We start from the raw sequence: 16,206 nt of genomic DNA on the forward strand, positions 1-16,206 counted from the left end.
GTGCGCAACTTATTCTTTTTAAAGAAAAAAAAAATGAAATGGAAGACTGTGTAAGATTTGTTTTTAAAGAGTACAGTATCTTTCTTTTTCTTTTTCTTTCTTTCTTTTTTTTTTTTTATGGCTAACACACTATGGAATTTAGAGAGCCCTCTCCTAGTGGTATTCTCAGTAGCCAGTAACTTTGCCTGGGACTAAAATGGGAGTTATAAATTGTCCCGGATATTTACTTTACTTTATTTTTTTTTTAATTTTATTTATTTATTTTTTTTAATGATAGTCACAGAGAGAGAGAGAGAGAGAGAGAGAGAGGCAGAGACATAGGCAGAGGAAGAAGCAGGCTCCATGCACCGGGAGCCCGACGTGGGATTCGAACCCAGGTCTTCAGGATCGCGCCCTGGGCCAAAGGCAGGCGCCAAACCGCTGCACCACCCAGGGATCCCCTGTCCCGGATCTTTAAAGCAGGTCCAGGTTGGTGCCCACCACAAATTAGTTATATATGAGGATGGCAGTTTGTTTTTGTTTTTGTTTTTTCATTTACAGTTGTCTCTGATGAAGCTTATGCAAAAAAGTTGCAGCAGTGTGGTTGACATTCTGAATGCTTCTAAGGAAATACAATTTTTCATTTTTTTTATTTTTTTATTTTTTTATTTTTTTATAAGTTTTTTTAAATTTTTATTTATTTATGATAGTCACAGAGAGAGAGAGAGAGGCAGAGACACAGGCAGAGGGAGAAGCAGGCTCCATGCACCGGGAGCCCGACGTGGGATTCCATCCCGGGTCTCCAGGATTGTGCCCTGGGCCAAAGGCAGGCGCTAAACTGCTGTGCCACTAAGGGATCCCAGGAAATACAATTTTTTAGTTAGAAAATTAAATTACATATCTTTATTTATTTAAACAGTTATACTCATACCTTTTTAAAGTCTATTACATTTTGAATTCTCTTTCACTGACATATAAATGATAGAAAATTGTTGGAATGCACCTTAAAGTCTAAGCAATTTACAGAGAAATTTATTATTTCTGAATATGCCCATAAATATCATTGTATGCGTTCTTATTACACGGGAGCAACTACTACTTTATAACTAATTTTGGAAGCATTTCAATAGCACATGCAGTCTTTGGAAATGGGCTAAATGAGAGACATGGTAGGACTTTAGAAACACTATAAGGAAATCTTGTCCCTCCCATGTATAAAATATCTACAGTGTGCTCTTGCCAAAACCCTGGCAGACTCGAGCTACAACTTTTACATTGATTGGCCAGGTTTTTTACTTCATTCTGTAGCAATCATCTCTTGGTTTCTTTTCCCTAGCCTTCTGTCATTTTCATTGTGTTTCTTCTGTTTATCTATCTTAATCTTGCTTTTTTTTTTTAACCTATGTTCCATCTAGTTTTTCATCTTCTCTACATTCATTTTGGAATTGATGCAGCACAGTCCATATGTAACTGCTAATTTGAAAAAGGAAAAAGTGAGTCTACTATAGTTCTGATTAATGTACATAGACAGAAAGACAAATATTATTCTTGGAGAATAATGTCCTTTGACATCCTATTCATGCCCCAAAACAACATTATATTATGACAATAAAGTAAAACTGCCAATGGAGAGAAAGAGATAAAGCACCTGGCAGTATGTTTTACAATTTTCTTAAATGAAAATGACTGAATTTTCACTCACTTTCTTCATTAACTGTAACCCTTTTCACTCTATGGAATAACAAGTACTTCAAGAATCAAACTAGAAAAAAAATACTTTTGGGGTATTTTAAGGCTCATTAAAGCTGTTTTGAGCACTTTTTCCCTCCTCATACTGCTGTTACAGAAGTGGAAGCTCCAGAATGTTGACCCTTCCTCTAGTGAATGGGAAGCATTTAAGAGAGTTTTGAATAAAGGAGTGACATGATATGACAAATTTTTTAAAAGGCTCATTCTATCTGCTAAATTGAAGATAGATTGTAAGTCAGGAGAAAAGAAGCAAAATAATTTTGGGGTAATTCTAGTAGATGGAGGGCACCTGGGTGGCTCAGTGGTTGAGCATCTGCCTTTGGCTCAGGTCATGATCTCGGGTCCTGGGATTGAGTCCCGCATTGGGCTCCCTGCAGGAGCTTGCTTCTCCCTCTGTCTATGTCTTTGCTTCTCTCTGTATGTCTCTCATGAATAAATAAATAAATAAAAATTCTAGTAGGTGGAAAAGAACATGAAATGGACAGATACCCAAGAGGTAAAATCAATAAGAATTATCAGGGCTGCAAGAGAAGGAGGTACATAATGTAGCTACAAAATGGTAAATAAAATCTCTGTCATCCTGGATCTATGAATTAGTATGAAGTGAAGGGCCCACACTGGACACATATAGTGAGTAAATTAACCTTTGTTTTGTTCATCCAGTCGCCTTTCAGATTTCTTCTTCTTTTTCTTCATTTCTTAATATGGCATAATCTGGCCTACTGTGACTATTATAGTCATTGTCATTATTGATAGACCTGTTTGGTTAGCCAAAAGGGTATATTTCACTTAGTATTTAAAAATACCAGGTATCTTATTGTATAGGGAGTTGTGATAATTTTTTTTAAGATTTTATTTACTTATTTATATATAAAGAGAGTTTTAGCAGGGGGAGGGTCAAATGGAGAGGGAGAGAATCCCAAGCAGGCTCCATGCTGAGTGTGGAGCCAGATGCAGGGCTCAATCTGATGACCCTGACATCATGACCTGAGCTGAAATCAAGAGTGGAGATGCTTAATTAACTGAGCCACTCAAGTGCCCTGTGGTAGGTAAAATTCTACGATGACTCTCCAGATTTGCAACCTGAGCTATATACCCTTATGTGAGTGTAATTAGGTTTAGTTTATGCCAGAGGTAAAGGGATTTTTTTTTTTTTCTTTTTTGATGTAGGTAGTGCTTCACATTAGCTGGAGCCAGTTTATCACTTGGTTTTGAGTTAGAGGGAATTAACCTGAGTTGGCTTGGTTTAATCAAGTGATTAAACCTCTTTAAAGAGGAACTGGGCCCTTCCTGAGAAAAGAGACATTCTTATTCTGATCTTATAGGAATAAAAGCTCATGATGTTAAATGGAGTTGTCTGTGGTCTTTAGGAACTAAGGGCCCCAGTCCTACAACCAACACGACCTGAATTCTCCCACAGGCAAGGCATCTCAAAATTTATGTAAGATGTCAACTGCTTCATTGTAAGATTTAAATGGATTAATGCCATATATGTATGGTGATACTCAAAAAAACAGGATGTGACATCAAGCATAGAATGTTTAGGAGACAGAAAGCCTAAAAATGTACAGAGTAATTTTATTACAGGCCAATTGTTTATTTCCTCATTATCTATTAATAATCCAGCTTATTGACTCTTATCTAGACTAATTGGGCTTAAAATCACATACACTTTGATATTTTTTTCATATATCTACCTAGACTTAGATATATATAATTTATTTGATAGTGTTTCTTTAGTGGAAATGAATCTACTTGTATATTATTGTAATTTCTTAAGGACTAAAATGCACTACTGAACCTAATACTGCAAAGGATGTGGTCTTAACAGCACATTGGGGATGACTCGAATATTAAGTTCAATGAGTTGTATAATATGTTAACTAAAAAATAAGCAAAACAAATATTTGAGCAAATTGCAGTTTTAGCATGTCACATCCTCTGTTAAATCACAATTTCTCACTTGCTGGTACTCTGTGGGACACTACACAACATCTTCAAAGATAATCCCTCTGAAATTCTTTAAGCCACATGATATAATTAATTTACATCATCTAAGTTAATAAACTTTTTGAAAGATAAGCATTGTGCTTTGAACTTTAAAAAAGTCATGCAGTTTGGTAACATCATCCTAGGAAAATAATTCAAAAGGTATTTTTCAAAAATAATGTGGTTTTCCTAAATAATGTATATAAATACTTAGAATTGAGACAGACACCCACGTTATTCCATTAAGAAAAAATATATAGATTTATTTTCTTAATTTTATTTTCAGAAAATTTGAATTAGTCAAGCAGTTGTTAAAAACAGTATAAATTTTAGTAGTGTACATGTTTATAAAATTGTTAATGTTGGCTTTTTGTCACTTCAGCAAGTTAGTAAGAAATTTACCTGGGAAGAGCTTCAGTTTTCTCCTAACAGTTAAGAGGAATGAACCTAATCTCATAGGATACTTTTTAGGTAAATGTGTGTAAGTTGAACACAATTTCTGTCATATACTGAACATAACATGTTCAACATCTTCCCACAATTTCTCCTTCCTGCCTGCCTTCCTTTTTTCCTTCCTTCCTTCCTAACTTCCTATCTTCCGTCTCTCCTCCCTCCTTGTCCACATTAGTAGCACAGGATCATCGATGTGGACAATTGAAAAACACGTATTGGGCCAAATCCTATACTTGTGGAGTTTTACTGTGTCAAAATAGTGTAATTCTCCACAAATTCAAAAATAACAAAGGTTTCTAAAGGTAAATATTTAATCCTTGTAGTTAACAAAATTAGTCTGATAATAAAAATAGTTATTATCACATCTAATAACTGAAAAACATTATTTTGCAAATTTTTATAAAACAGTAGGTGTGTCTCCTCTTTATCATTTATCAACCTAAATTAGCCTAGCCAGAATAAGAAGACCACATGTGTTTTATCCATCAGTAGAGAGTTTAGTAATGTCCGTACATTACTTTTGCCGTACGTTGGCAAAGTCTATACATTAATTCCTCAATGCTGAGGACATAGCTATAGTTAATATCTTTCATGAATTTAAATAATTGGACTATAATAAATAATATTCTTTAAAGCATTTAGATCAGCTCAACAAACATCTCAAAAATATCTGGACTGCATGCATCGATCTGAGAATTCACTTTGCGAGTGCTGTACTACAGACCTTATCAAAATCTGGCTGTGAGAAAAATAATGGAATATGTTTTAAGAATACGTAATATGTGTTTCTCAATAAAGGTCTATTCTTAGTTTAATATGAAAAGAAAACCAAAATGTTTTATATTCTGGATATGTTATTAACTTCTCAGTAAACAAATACAAATAGTTTAAAAACCTGCATCCACCACAGAATTAGTTATATGTATCATTCACTTCCAACAACTTCAAGGACCTGGGAAATATTAAGTACTAATGCCCGTAGAAAAGCACATGGTAGAGAGTGAGGAAAACCCTTCCTAATGTAAGCTGAAGCTCAGCTTCCACTATAGACAGAGTGTTGAAGTAGGGGAATAGCCAACATGATTATAGCAACTAAAGAAAGCATTGGCTGTCTGGATTTGAGTAGTGACTTTGGGAAAAGGGGTAAGTACAGAGAACGAATTCATCATTGGATAGTCTAAGAAAGAAGGAGTAGGAAAATCTCTGAACTCAGTTTATTGTTAAAGCCCTAAATCAGTTTATATATTAAATCAGGAAAAAGGGTAAATACTTTAGAGCAAATGGCATTTGGGAAATGGGTCATTCAGGGGGAGCTAACCAAACGGTATTACCCCTCTACTCCTCTCCTCTCTATACCTTTATGTTCTTCTGGCTCCCTGGAGAGAGTCAGTGGTCACTGACAACTGACCACTGGAGAGCCCATGTCAATCCACTGCTGGGGTTTTAAACAAGCCTAATTTCAAAACCTGTAACGTGTACCTTATGTAATTTAGTGGAACTTTAAATAATCATTTAGGATATAATTACGATGTTGAATCCATCTCTCTAGAGTGGAATTTCCCTGGCTTAACCAGACAGACCCCCAGTTTTTGAAAAGTGGGCAAAACATTTTAAGGACACTTCATCAAAGACAGGTGTGAATGCAATAATCCTATGATACTGCATCTTACCTCTTTAGTCATAAGGTGAATGTACATTAAATAACAATATGACACAAATATTCACATACTTGAGAACAGTTAACATTGAAGGTCGGCAAAATCAAGTGTTTGTGTAAATATTGTATGACTAAAATTCTCAAATATTACTTATGGGAATGCAAAAAATAGTATAATTATTTTGAAACTCTTTACACTGATTTATACAAAGATAGTTTCCATAAGATCCAGCAATTTCATTCCTAGAAAACTACTCAAGAATAATAAAAAATATATATGTTCGCACAAAATCATGTGCTTAAATATTTTTGTGACTTTATTTATAGTATCCAAAAATAAAATGAGATTTAAAAGGCCAACTAATACCATCAATAAGTTGATAGATTCACAACAGAAATAAATTCTAGAAAAAAGTAAAATTTTAGAAAATATAAAATGACAGTGACAGGAAGCAACACAGATGCCAGGGTGGGAGAGGCGATAGACTGTGCAAAGGTATATGGGGAACTTCATAAGTTATGGAAATATTCTGCCTTATGTTGGCAAAACTCATTTAATTGTATATTTTAAATTGTTGACTTTTATTTTATGACAGATTTAAGAATAATAATAAGGCAATATTATCCAGGCTAAAATCAATATCCAGTAGTATTTAACACAGAAAATTAAATTGTTCACTTATGTACTTATTAGTTCTGATAACTAGATTAATAGAAAAGCCTATTTATACTTTATTCATATTCATTTCCCTCTTATCATCACTTTAAGGATTATGATCAGTAATAAGCCCTATGCAAAGAGGTATTCCTATTAAGACCCTAAGCTAGCCTCCATAGATCAGAGGCCATTGAAAAGTAGGAAAAGAAAATAGTTTAAAAGTCACATACCAAACACAGGTAACATGGATCAAACTAACAGTCCAAAGTTAACACACTGGGTGTAGCTTTAACAAAACTTTATCAGTGTGGAAATTATTACAATGAACTCTCAAGTCTTCTTTCCCCAAGGAGGTGTAATTGCCTCCCCCACTGACAATCAACACCGTAAAAATTATGTAACTGTGACCATCACTGTAAGTATATAAACACACACACAGCCAGATGTGTAAACATACACATGCATGTAATGTGTGTGAGGTGGTGCTGGTAAACCATAGACAACTCACTTCTTTACTCTTCTATATGACCCTGTGTCAAATATAATTCTCCAAGATGACCACAGGGACACACTATCATTCAGAAAACAGAAAGGAGGTTGTATATATAGTCCAGGAGCAAATAAAAGACAACTGACACACTGAGCAAGGACTTACCTTTCCTCTTTGAAGTCCCATCTTAATGCAAACACCACACTGTTGGTTTTTGGTTTCCCAAGAAAAGCAGCCGAGGGATGAGATTGCTAATTGAGAAAAGAGAACTGTCAGTGATCATGCACTGTGATCTACAGGTGGCCCTTCTTTTGACGGAGTTGTCAAGAAGTCAGTGCACAGAAAGAGGAAATCCTGAACTTGAGTTTGGAGGTAAATAAAGAAAGGAGCTGAACTGCAATGCAAAATTAACTGGCAGGAATATTTCTGCTGTGGCTCCAAGAAAATAATTACACTTTGGACTGCCTCCTGGGTTTTAAGAGACAAGGAGACCTAATACTCTGTTTTAGCTGACACTATTGCTTGTTCTTTTGTTGTTAACTTCCTGTGTGAGATCACAAGACATTTACGTTCTACATTCAAGCTGATATAAGAAAGAGAGATGATAAGAAGCTTCCATGATAGATGAGATAAGAGTGACATTGAGAATCAAGATGGAGATAGAACTCCTATCCAGAATCATTTCTGAAAACAGGAATTTCCTTGAATATGGAGAAATAATGAGGAGGATGTGATTTAGAAGGCTTAAGATATGTTTTTGAAGTACCACAGTGATGATAAGACAGAGATAACAAATTTTCATTGAACTCTTGGTAACAGTATTTAGGCATCTTTTTAGTAGCAAGGAATCATTAGAGTCCACAAAGCACTTACTGATGGTGCTCTTAGGACAAACAAAATCATTTACATTTAATATTTAATCAAAAACTTGCTTGGCATAATTCCTGAAGGGTACTTTCAGGCAGATGAGTAAAGAATGATTTTTAACTGCATGATATGGTAGAAAGAACATTAGAAGCCTTGCTTGTAGAAATTTGGGGAATAAAAGAAAAGATTAAATTTGTCGAAAATTATGTTGATATAGCTTACATTAGAATAAAATATCTGGAATTTTTTTAGACTGTATGTTTTATATTCTAGAATCACTTTTTTTTTTAGAATCACTTTAATTAATTTTTCTAGTTATCCTGAAAATTAATCCCTACATTATAATTCCAATTGCAGTATTTTATGCCATAGTTCTAAACCTGAAACAAATTTCAATCCATGGAAGAGTAATGTACATATAATCTAAATTTGATTTTGTGTTCATCTGTATCATTATCATCATATAAAGATTTTTTTTCCTTTTATATGATTTTGAAATTTTTTCCCCAGTATTACTATTAAAAAAAAAAAAAAACTTTTAGTCCTATAAATCAGCTGACAGAAGTTAGTGTTCTTCTTATCTAATTACTTAATAAATAAAATTCACTGATTCTTTTCTGATTTACATTCAAGCATACATTTTGCTGAATCATCCATGGGGGGAAGTCTTATGACCAATTAGCAGGGAAATTCCATATTGATAGATATATTCACTTAATTTAATTTACATTAAATTATAATTTCACATGTATTGTCTGATATTTTTAATGGAAATCACAAATCACCCTGCTGTTGACTTGTGAATAATCTACCATAACTGAGTGTACTGTCTTGATTTACAGAAACCGTACAAATTACATCAGGACACAGGGAAAACAGGAGAGATATATTTTTAGAAATATTAAATGAATTCAAGAATGTTTAACAATCAAATCCAGATGACATTTGCGGATTTCACTACAAGAAAGTTTATAGGATATGACCAAGGAAATAAATACATTTTAGATGAAAAGAAGGAAAATTCTTTTTCAAAAACCATCGAAGACTCGGTATCTAGAAGCTTTGTTAGGATGCTTTAATAGTTTCTATAAAAGGTCAAACACCAACTTGTGCTGTTAATTTAAAAAAATAAAATGTGCTTCATGTAGGATAATTAAGTAATAGAGAAAGAAATATATTAATAGGGCATTTTATTTTAGAAATAACACAATAATTTAAAATGTTCTCTTTCACTATGCATAATCAACTATGTTAATTTAATGAATAGAGAATAAATCAACCTTTTAATATATGAATATATAAATTATTGAATATTGTATTTTCTACCATAAAAAGAAAAAGGAAAGTATTAATTGCCTACCTTTTATGAAATAGTTGATTAGTTCATTTATTATAAATTACTAAATTAAAAGAAGCTATTACAGTGTTTGGTATTTTTATAGTTGTGGTTGGTCTACTGTATCTTAATTTGTAATAGCAGTAACGTCATAATCGAATAGCAGCAATTAGGCCCACACATTAATATCGTACAGTGTTTGCTACACAATGTAGGAAGACATTTGCTAAACGATAAACTCCTTAAATTTCAGTTTCTCCATTAATGAAATAAACAGGTCACTTTTAGCTGTAGAGTTTAATGACAATTTATATTCTTCTCTTTGTTGAATGGGGTAAGGGGTATGATTTCCACATGAAAAGAAAGCAATATTATTTAAACTATAGAGCTAAGTACACTTCTAAGTTTACTATGGAGTAAGGTAAATCTCATTCAAGTTATAGGGCATTAGTAACCTATGATTTAATGTATTTAAAGTTATTAGCCTGTAAACATTTATAAAATTCTACTGATACTTATTATTTCAAAAGTTGATTTTTATTTTATGGGCTGAAAAATGAGACATAAAGCTAGGGTCAATAGAATTTTTTTAAAAAAATCAACTACTTGTCATAAACATATTGTTGGAAAATACATGGACAGAAAATAAATGGCAAATGGGCATTTAATACTATTGGATTTCTCTAAACTACAAATGATTCAATTATTTGATTATCTGCATGAACTTAAAGATAGAGGCAAAATATAGTTTGTAAAATCCAAAGACCAAACTCCCCAAAAACAGTTCATCAAGGACCATGTTACTGAAAGTGTGGGCCTGAAGCCTACATCATCAGTACCTCCTGGGGTGGAAAATGGCTGGAAATGCAAAATCACTGACCCCATCCAGAATCCAAATCTGATTTTGGAAAAAGTTTTTAAATGATTCCAATAGGGGATCCCTGGGTGGCACAGCGGTTTGGTGCCTGCCTTTGGCCCAGGGCGCAATCCTGGATACCTGGGATCGAATCCCACATCGGGCTCCCGGTGCATGGAGCCTGCTTCTCCCTCTGCCTGTGTCTCTGCCTCTCTCTCTCTCTGTGACTATCATAAATAAATAAAAATTTAAAAAAATAAAAAATAAATGATTCCAATATGCAGCCAAAGTTAGAATCAGTGGTCAGTATCTGGTTGTATGAGTGGCCAAAAATTGACATTTGAATAAGCATTATGGGAAATATTCTAAAATAGCTCTTCTTGGCATGTTTATCAAACATGATTATCATGGAATTTGCTGGAAAAAGGAATAATTTGCCTCTGAAAATATAGATGTAAACTGTCGATGTTGAATATTTTATTATACTACTATAGAATCATTCATACCTGTTTGTTTTTATTTTTTTTATTTTTTTTTACCTGTTTGTTTTTATAATACGATGTGATGTGTTCAACATGTTGCTTTAAAAATATAATTGCTGGGATCCCTGGGTGGCGCAGCGGTTTGGCGCCTGCCTTTGGCCCAGGGCACGATCCTGGAGACCCAGTATCGTATCCCACGTCAGGCTCCCGGTGCACGGAGCCTGCTTCTCCCTCTGCCTGTGTCTCCGCCTCTCTCTCTCTCTCTCTCTCTGTGACTATCATAAATAAATAAAATTAAAAATATATATATATATAATTGCTAGGGACGTCTAGGTGCCTCAGTGGTTGAGCATCTGCCTTCAGCTCAGGGCGTGATCCTGGGGTCCTGAGCCTGAGTCCCACATCAGGCTCCCCACAGGAAGCCTGCTTCTTCCTCTGCCTATGTCTTTGCCTTCTCTCTGTGTCTCTCATGAATAAAGAAAATCTTTTAAAAATAAGTAATTTCTAAATCATCTGTAAGTGAATTACTTTATACTGGCTTTCAAAGAAAAGAGATAAAGTTTCTTTCTTTTTTTTTTTTTTGGTTGTTGAAAAATTTTTGTTGTTGTGTGAAAAGTAAGCTGAAATAGAAGTATGGTAGGGAATTTAGGGTGTTAGTACTAGGGAACACAAAAAGGAAATATGGTCATATTATTACAAATTGTGAGCCTTATTTAAAAAATAACTTTGAATAAAAAAGGAAATTACATATAATTGGTAATCTTGAAAAAAAAAAACATGAGAAAATTTTAAAACAGTAATCTGTTTTAAGGTTTTGAAAGAAGTTTTAATGCATGTATAATTTTAGAATGAACAATTTTCTGAGTCTGAATAACATGCATTTATTTTTTCTTTTTTAAAGATTTTATTTATGTATTTATTTGAGAGAAAAAGAGCACATGTACATGGGGTAGGAACAGAGGCAAAAGGACAAGCAGACTCTGTGCTGAGCATGGAGCCCAAAGTGCGGCTCTAACCCAGGACCCTGAGATCATGACCTGAGCTGAAACCAAGAGTGCATTGCTTAACCAACTAAGCCACCCAGGTACCCCTGACATGCATTTCATAGGAAACTTTTTATTAATGTTTAATATATGGTCAAGAAAAATACTACCTAGGGAGCCAAAATATGAATCCATTGCATATAAATAAATGATGGTATAACAATTTTTTTGTGACAGAAAAGCCAAAATTATCTGTAAATAATGTGCATGTTACTGAAAGATTTAAAAACAAGTTGATAAATACAGGAAATGTAATATCTTGGTAAGTTCAAATTATCTTTCTATGGAAAAGTAGCTAACACCATAATTCCCAACTATGTAAGAAAATAGGATTGATTATATTTTCTTTTGATTTTCTCAAATCAGTGTTTAGATTAGATTCTGGCTGCCAATTAAGATTCTCACCACATTAGTATTTTGTGTAGTATAAATGTTGGATCTTGGAGAACTCAAGAGTTTAGCATATATTTTTTACATAAAACATGAACGTTAACTGTTTTTAATCAGTGTGACCTGCGTTTGTCCACAACATAGTTTTCTTGCCTTATTTAATATTTGTTGTTAAACTACCTACCTTGATAAAGACTGAATTTTGCCTTTAAGAACATCTCTGTTTTTACATGCACTAAAAAAATTATTGCAAAGTTCATCTTAAAAAGTGCAAAAAATGAATTTGAGAAGTTTACTGATCATTCAAAATTACAATGTTCTTTGTCATATTTTAAGGAAAGCTCAGAAATTCATATGTCTATACCTTATAAAGAGATGAGGATGTAATTCAAAGATATTTTAAACCAGGAAGACATCAGTGACATGAAGCAAATATAAACCCCTCAACAGTGTAATTACTGCAGGCATCTTGTAAACAAGTTGAGAATTATTATTATTTTTTTATTTTTTTTTCATTTATTTATGTTTCCAGGATCGCGCCCTGGGCCAAAAGCAGGCGCTAAACCACTGCGTCACCCAGGGATCCCACAAGTTGAGAATTAAAGTCCCTTAAGTGTTAGGAAGACACTTTAGAATAAATCCACGATAATTAATAAACCAATACAGATTGTGAATGGACAAAGGTTGTTATGCTATGATGTCTCAATAAAAGATTTAGAATATTTCAATGTGTTAGTTTAAAAACAGACTTTCTAAATCACCTTAAAATGACTTAGTTAATAAACTTCAAAAAAGAAATGTATTTTCTACAGTTTTCTTCTGAAACAGTTGCCAAGGAAAGGAGGAAATGACATGAAATTATGAAATAGAAAGGGGCAATGGGAAGAATGGAGCTACAAGATTTTCTGCCAGATTACGTTGGCAAAATTTATGTGAATTATGTCTTTGCTTTATTTTCTAGTATTATGATCCAAATAAAATGTCTTCCTTATATCTGCTAAAAGTAATTTTAGAATTAATTCATAAAGGTAGATTTTAAATGAACAAGGATTGCCACTGACTGTATAACATGGACAAAAGTTCTGCTGCTGCCTTTTTTCTTCTCTAATCTTTAGGAGAACAATAATTTCAGCCCTATACAGTATATGGTTCATTATGAGAAAAAAATGATTTAATGCTTTACACACTGGAAATTGGTGAATATGTGTTTTATTACACACTTATTTATCATTGGATATGTAAATGGCAGAATTAGGTTATTTGACATCTGTTCAGCAAATTAATGTCAACCTAATCCTGGGAAAGTGGAATCAGACTTCTGTCACAACCAAAGTAAATAGTAAGATCTCATGCAAAATAAACTAATGATTACTTTGTTTTGGATAGTGTAACTTCCTGCCTGAAACCCCCAAGAGAAACTATATAGAAAAAAAAAAAAAAATTACAGGGTCTTAGAGTTTGGAAGTTGGTTTAAAGTTACCAGGATCTAAAAATACTTTCAATTTTCAGAATGGTCAATATTTAACTATTTCTCTTGATTGCTCATGGTTACTCGGATTGGCTGGCAGATCCTATTCTCTCCATAGTTAGCTGAAATTTATATGTCTGTCGCTTGTGGGGATGATAAAGTAATCATGTTTGTACATGTGTCTTTTTAGGGGAGTTGGGAAGAGAAAGTGTAATGCAGGTACCAATTCAGGAAGGCATTAATAGGGGGCGGAAGAAGGAAATCGGGATGGATCACTGCCCCCCGGAGGTTCTAAAATGGATTTCACGGTATTTTTCCCCCTCATTGGGAACTCTGCAGTAGCATTTTGGATCCGTAATAAAGTTTGTGAGAGTCTATATTTAGCTAGTTGAGCTTAGCTTATAAACAATTTTCATTCATAGAATAAAAAGTTGTGAAAAGGTTAAAAACAATAGCAAATAATCTAATATTCTTCATGGTAGTCTTCTCCACACAGTATCAAACATGAATATAATTGAATGTGGTTTACAAGCTATGCTCCTTATCTGTAATACGGACTGAGGAAATCACATAGGCACTGTTTCAAGTAAATGCTTAGCTTCACAATGTCCACAGAGCTCCTCAAACTGAGAGGTACGGAATCTGAGGTGGACTCATTCAGTTTTGGATAGGAGATAAATTGTAGAGCAAATTTAAATGAGACTTTACTCAAAGTGTTAAAAATGGGAGAACAATAAAGTGAGTGTTTTCTATTTAATTTTAATCAATTAATTAAACAAATATGTAGAGCTAGGATAGAGAAGTGAAAAAAAATAGTTACCTTTTCTGCCCTCGTTGAGCTTATATTCTAATGGGAAATGCTTTACTTAGTAGCAATAAATGAAAGAACATTTATGATATATCAGTATGAAGAGCTAATGACAACAAAATCAGAGTACAAGATTAGCAAGCTGGGCAATACTGAAATTTCAGGCAGTCTTTCCTGAGAAGGTGACTGGTATATAGAGCTGAATGATGCCAGAGAGTTTTCCAGTCAGAAAGAAGATTGTCAAGATACTGGGTTCAAGAAATGCCTTATGTGTGGAATAAATAGCAGAGTAATAAGGAGAAAATTACTTTGTCAGAGTAAAGTAGAAGAGGGAAAACAGCCTAGTAAACACAGAAATGGGAGATCATGTAGTTATATCACTAACTTCAGCTTTAATCTTTTCTGAGTAAATTTAGGAGTTTTGAACCAAGACAGAACATGATTTGGTATATGTTTTGAAATGATCACTTTTAATGCAGTCTTGAGGAAAGACAGAGGGGAAACAGGTATTAAAAGCAGAAATACTCTTTAGGGAGGTTTCACAATTTTCCAGGCAATAGCTAGTGGTGACTTGTACCAGGGTGTGGGTAGTGTTGATAGAGATATGTTCAGATTTTGGGTACACTGTGAGGGCATAGCCAAACAAACTGTATGTGGGATGTGAAGGAAACAGAAGAGTTTAGTTCTAGAGATCTAATGTACCCGGGGAAGACTATATTTAATGATGCTATATTAATATTGGAAATTTGCTAAGATATTAGATTTCAGGAGCTACCACACTACTCTCCAAAATAATGACTAGTGAGGAGGGAATATGTTAATTAGCTTGACTGAGGCAATCATTTTACTGTGTATATGTATATCAAATCATCATGTATTTCTTAAATATATGCAATTTTTATTTAAAAAAGATAGAAATGCTAACACCATCTTGTATGCCAATTTGAATAGTTCAGTGAGAGAGAAAATGATAAAGCCATAGAAAAAGGAGGTTTTCTAAAACAAGAGAAAGTGGATCGATGCACATGAATAGATATAGATCTGGGGCACTGGGGTGGCTCAGTTAAGTATCTGACTCTTGATTTCAGATCATGATCTCAGGGTCATGAAATCAAACCCCCTGTTGGGTTCCATGCTCAGTGGAGATCTGCCTGATATTCTCTCTCTCCCTCTGTCCCTTGTCCCTCTCAAAAATAAATAAATAAATCTTAAAAAAAAAAAAAAAAAAAAAAAAAGGACATGTAGATCTTAGTTGGGTGCAAGAAAAATTTACCTGGGCAAGAACATAGAAAAAGTGGGCTCAGATGATTAGTTGCTTCCCAAAGTTTTCTTTAACTGCCTTCAAATTTTGAGTGAAGCAGGAAACATGACTGCCATCTGAAGCTAAGTGTGGAGAAGTCTGAAGAAAAGCTGGAATCATTGAAATGTCATCTGGTAGTGTGAGAGAATGGAAGTGCTGTGGAAAGATCATAGGGTTGCCAGGGAACCTCAAGTGTCTATATTGAAATTATTGACCACTAATTGAAACAGAGCAGCCACTGCAGTTACCCATATTTTGCAACCAGGTTCATCGAGTTCATTTGTGAGGCTACAGACAACAATAAGCAAAGGATTACACCTTTTTTTTTTTTTTAATTTATGATAGTCACAGAGAGAGAGAGAGAGAGAGACAGAGACATAGGCAGAGGGAGAAGCAGGCTCCATGCACCGGGAGCCCGATGTGGGATTCGATCCCGGGTCTCCAGGATTGTGCCCTGGGCCAAAGGCAGGCACTAAACCGCTGTGCCACCCAGGGATCCCAAGGATTACACTTATTAAGATGTGTGGCTTCTTTAGGAGAACACAGTAGAGGAGTAAAGGAATAAACCAGCTTAGGTTGCTTGCAAGGGAGTGATTACAATGATGTTCTATGGATTTTAAGCTTGGAAATCTAGGGAATTTAGAATATAAAGGGAATTTAGGATTGCAGGGGTGATAGAGT

This window comes from Canis lupus, chromosome 1 (assembly GCF_003254725.2).
Source record: "Canis lupus dingo isolate Sandy chromosome 1, ASM325472v2, whole genome shotgun sequence".
NCBI classification, from domain to species: Eukaryota; Metazoa; Chordata; class Mammalia; order Carnivora; family Canidae; genus Canis; species Canis lupus.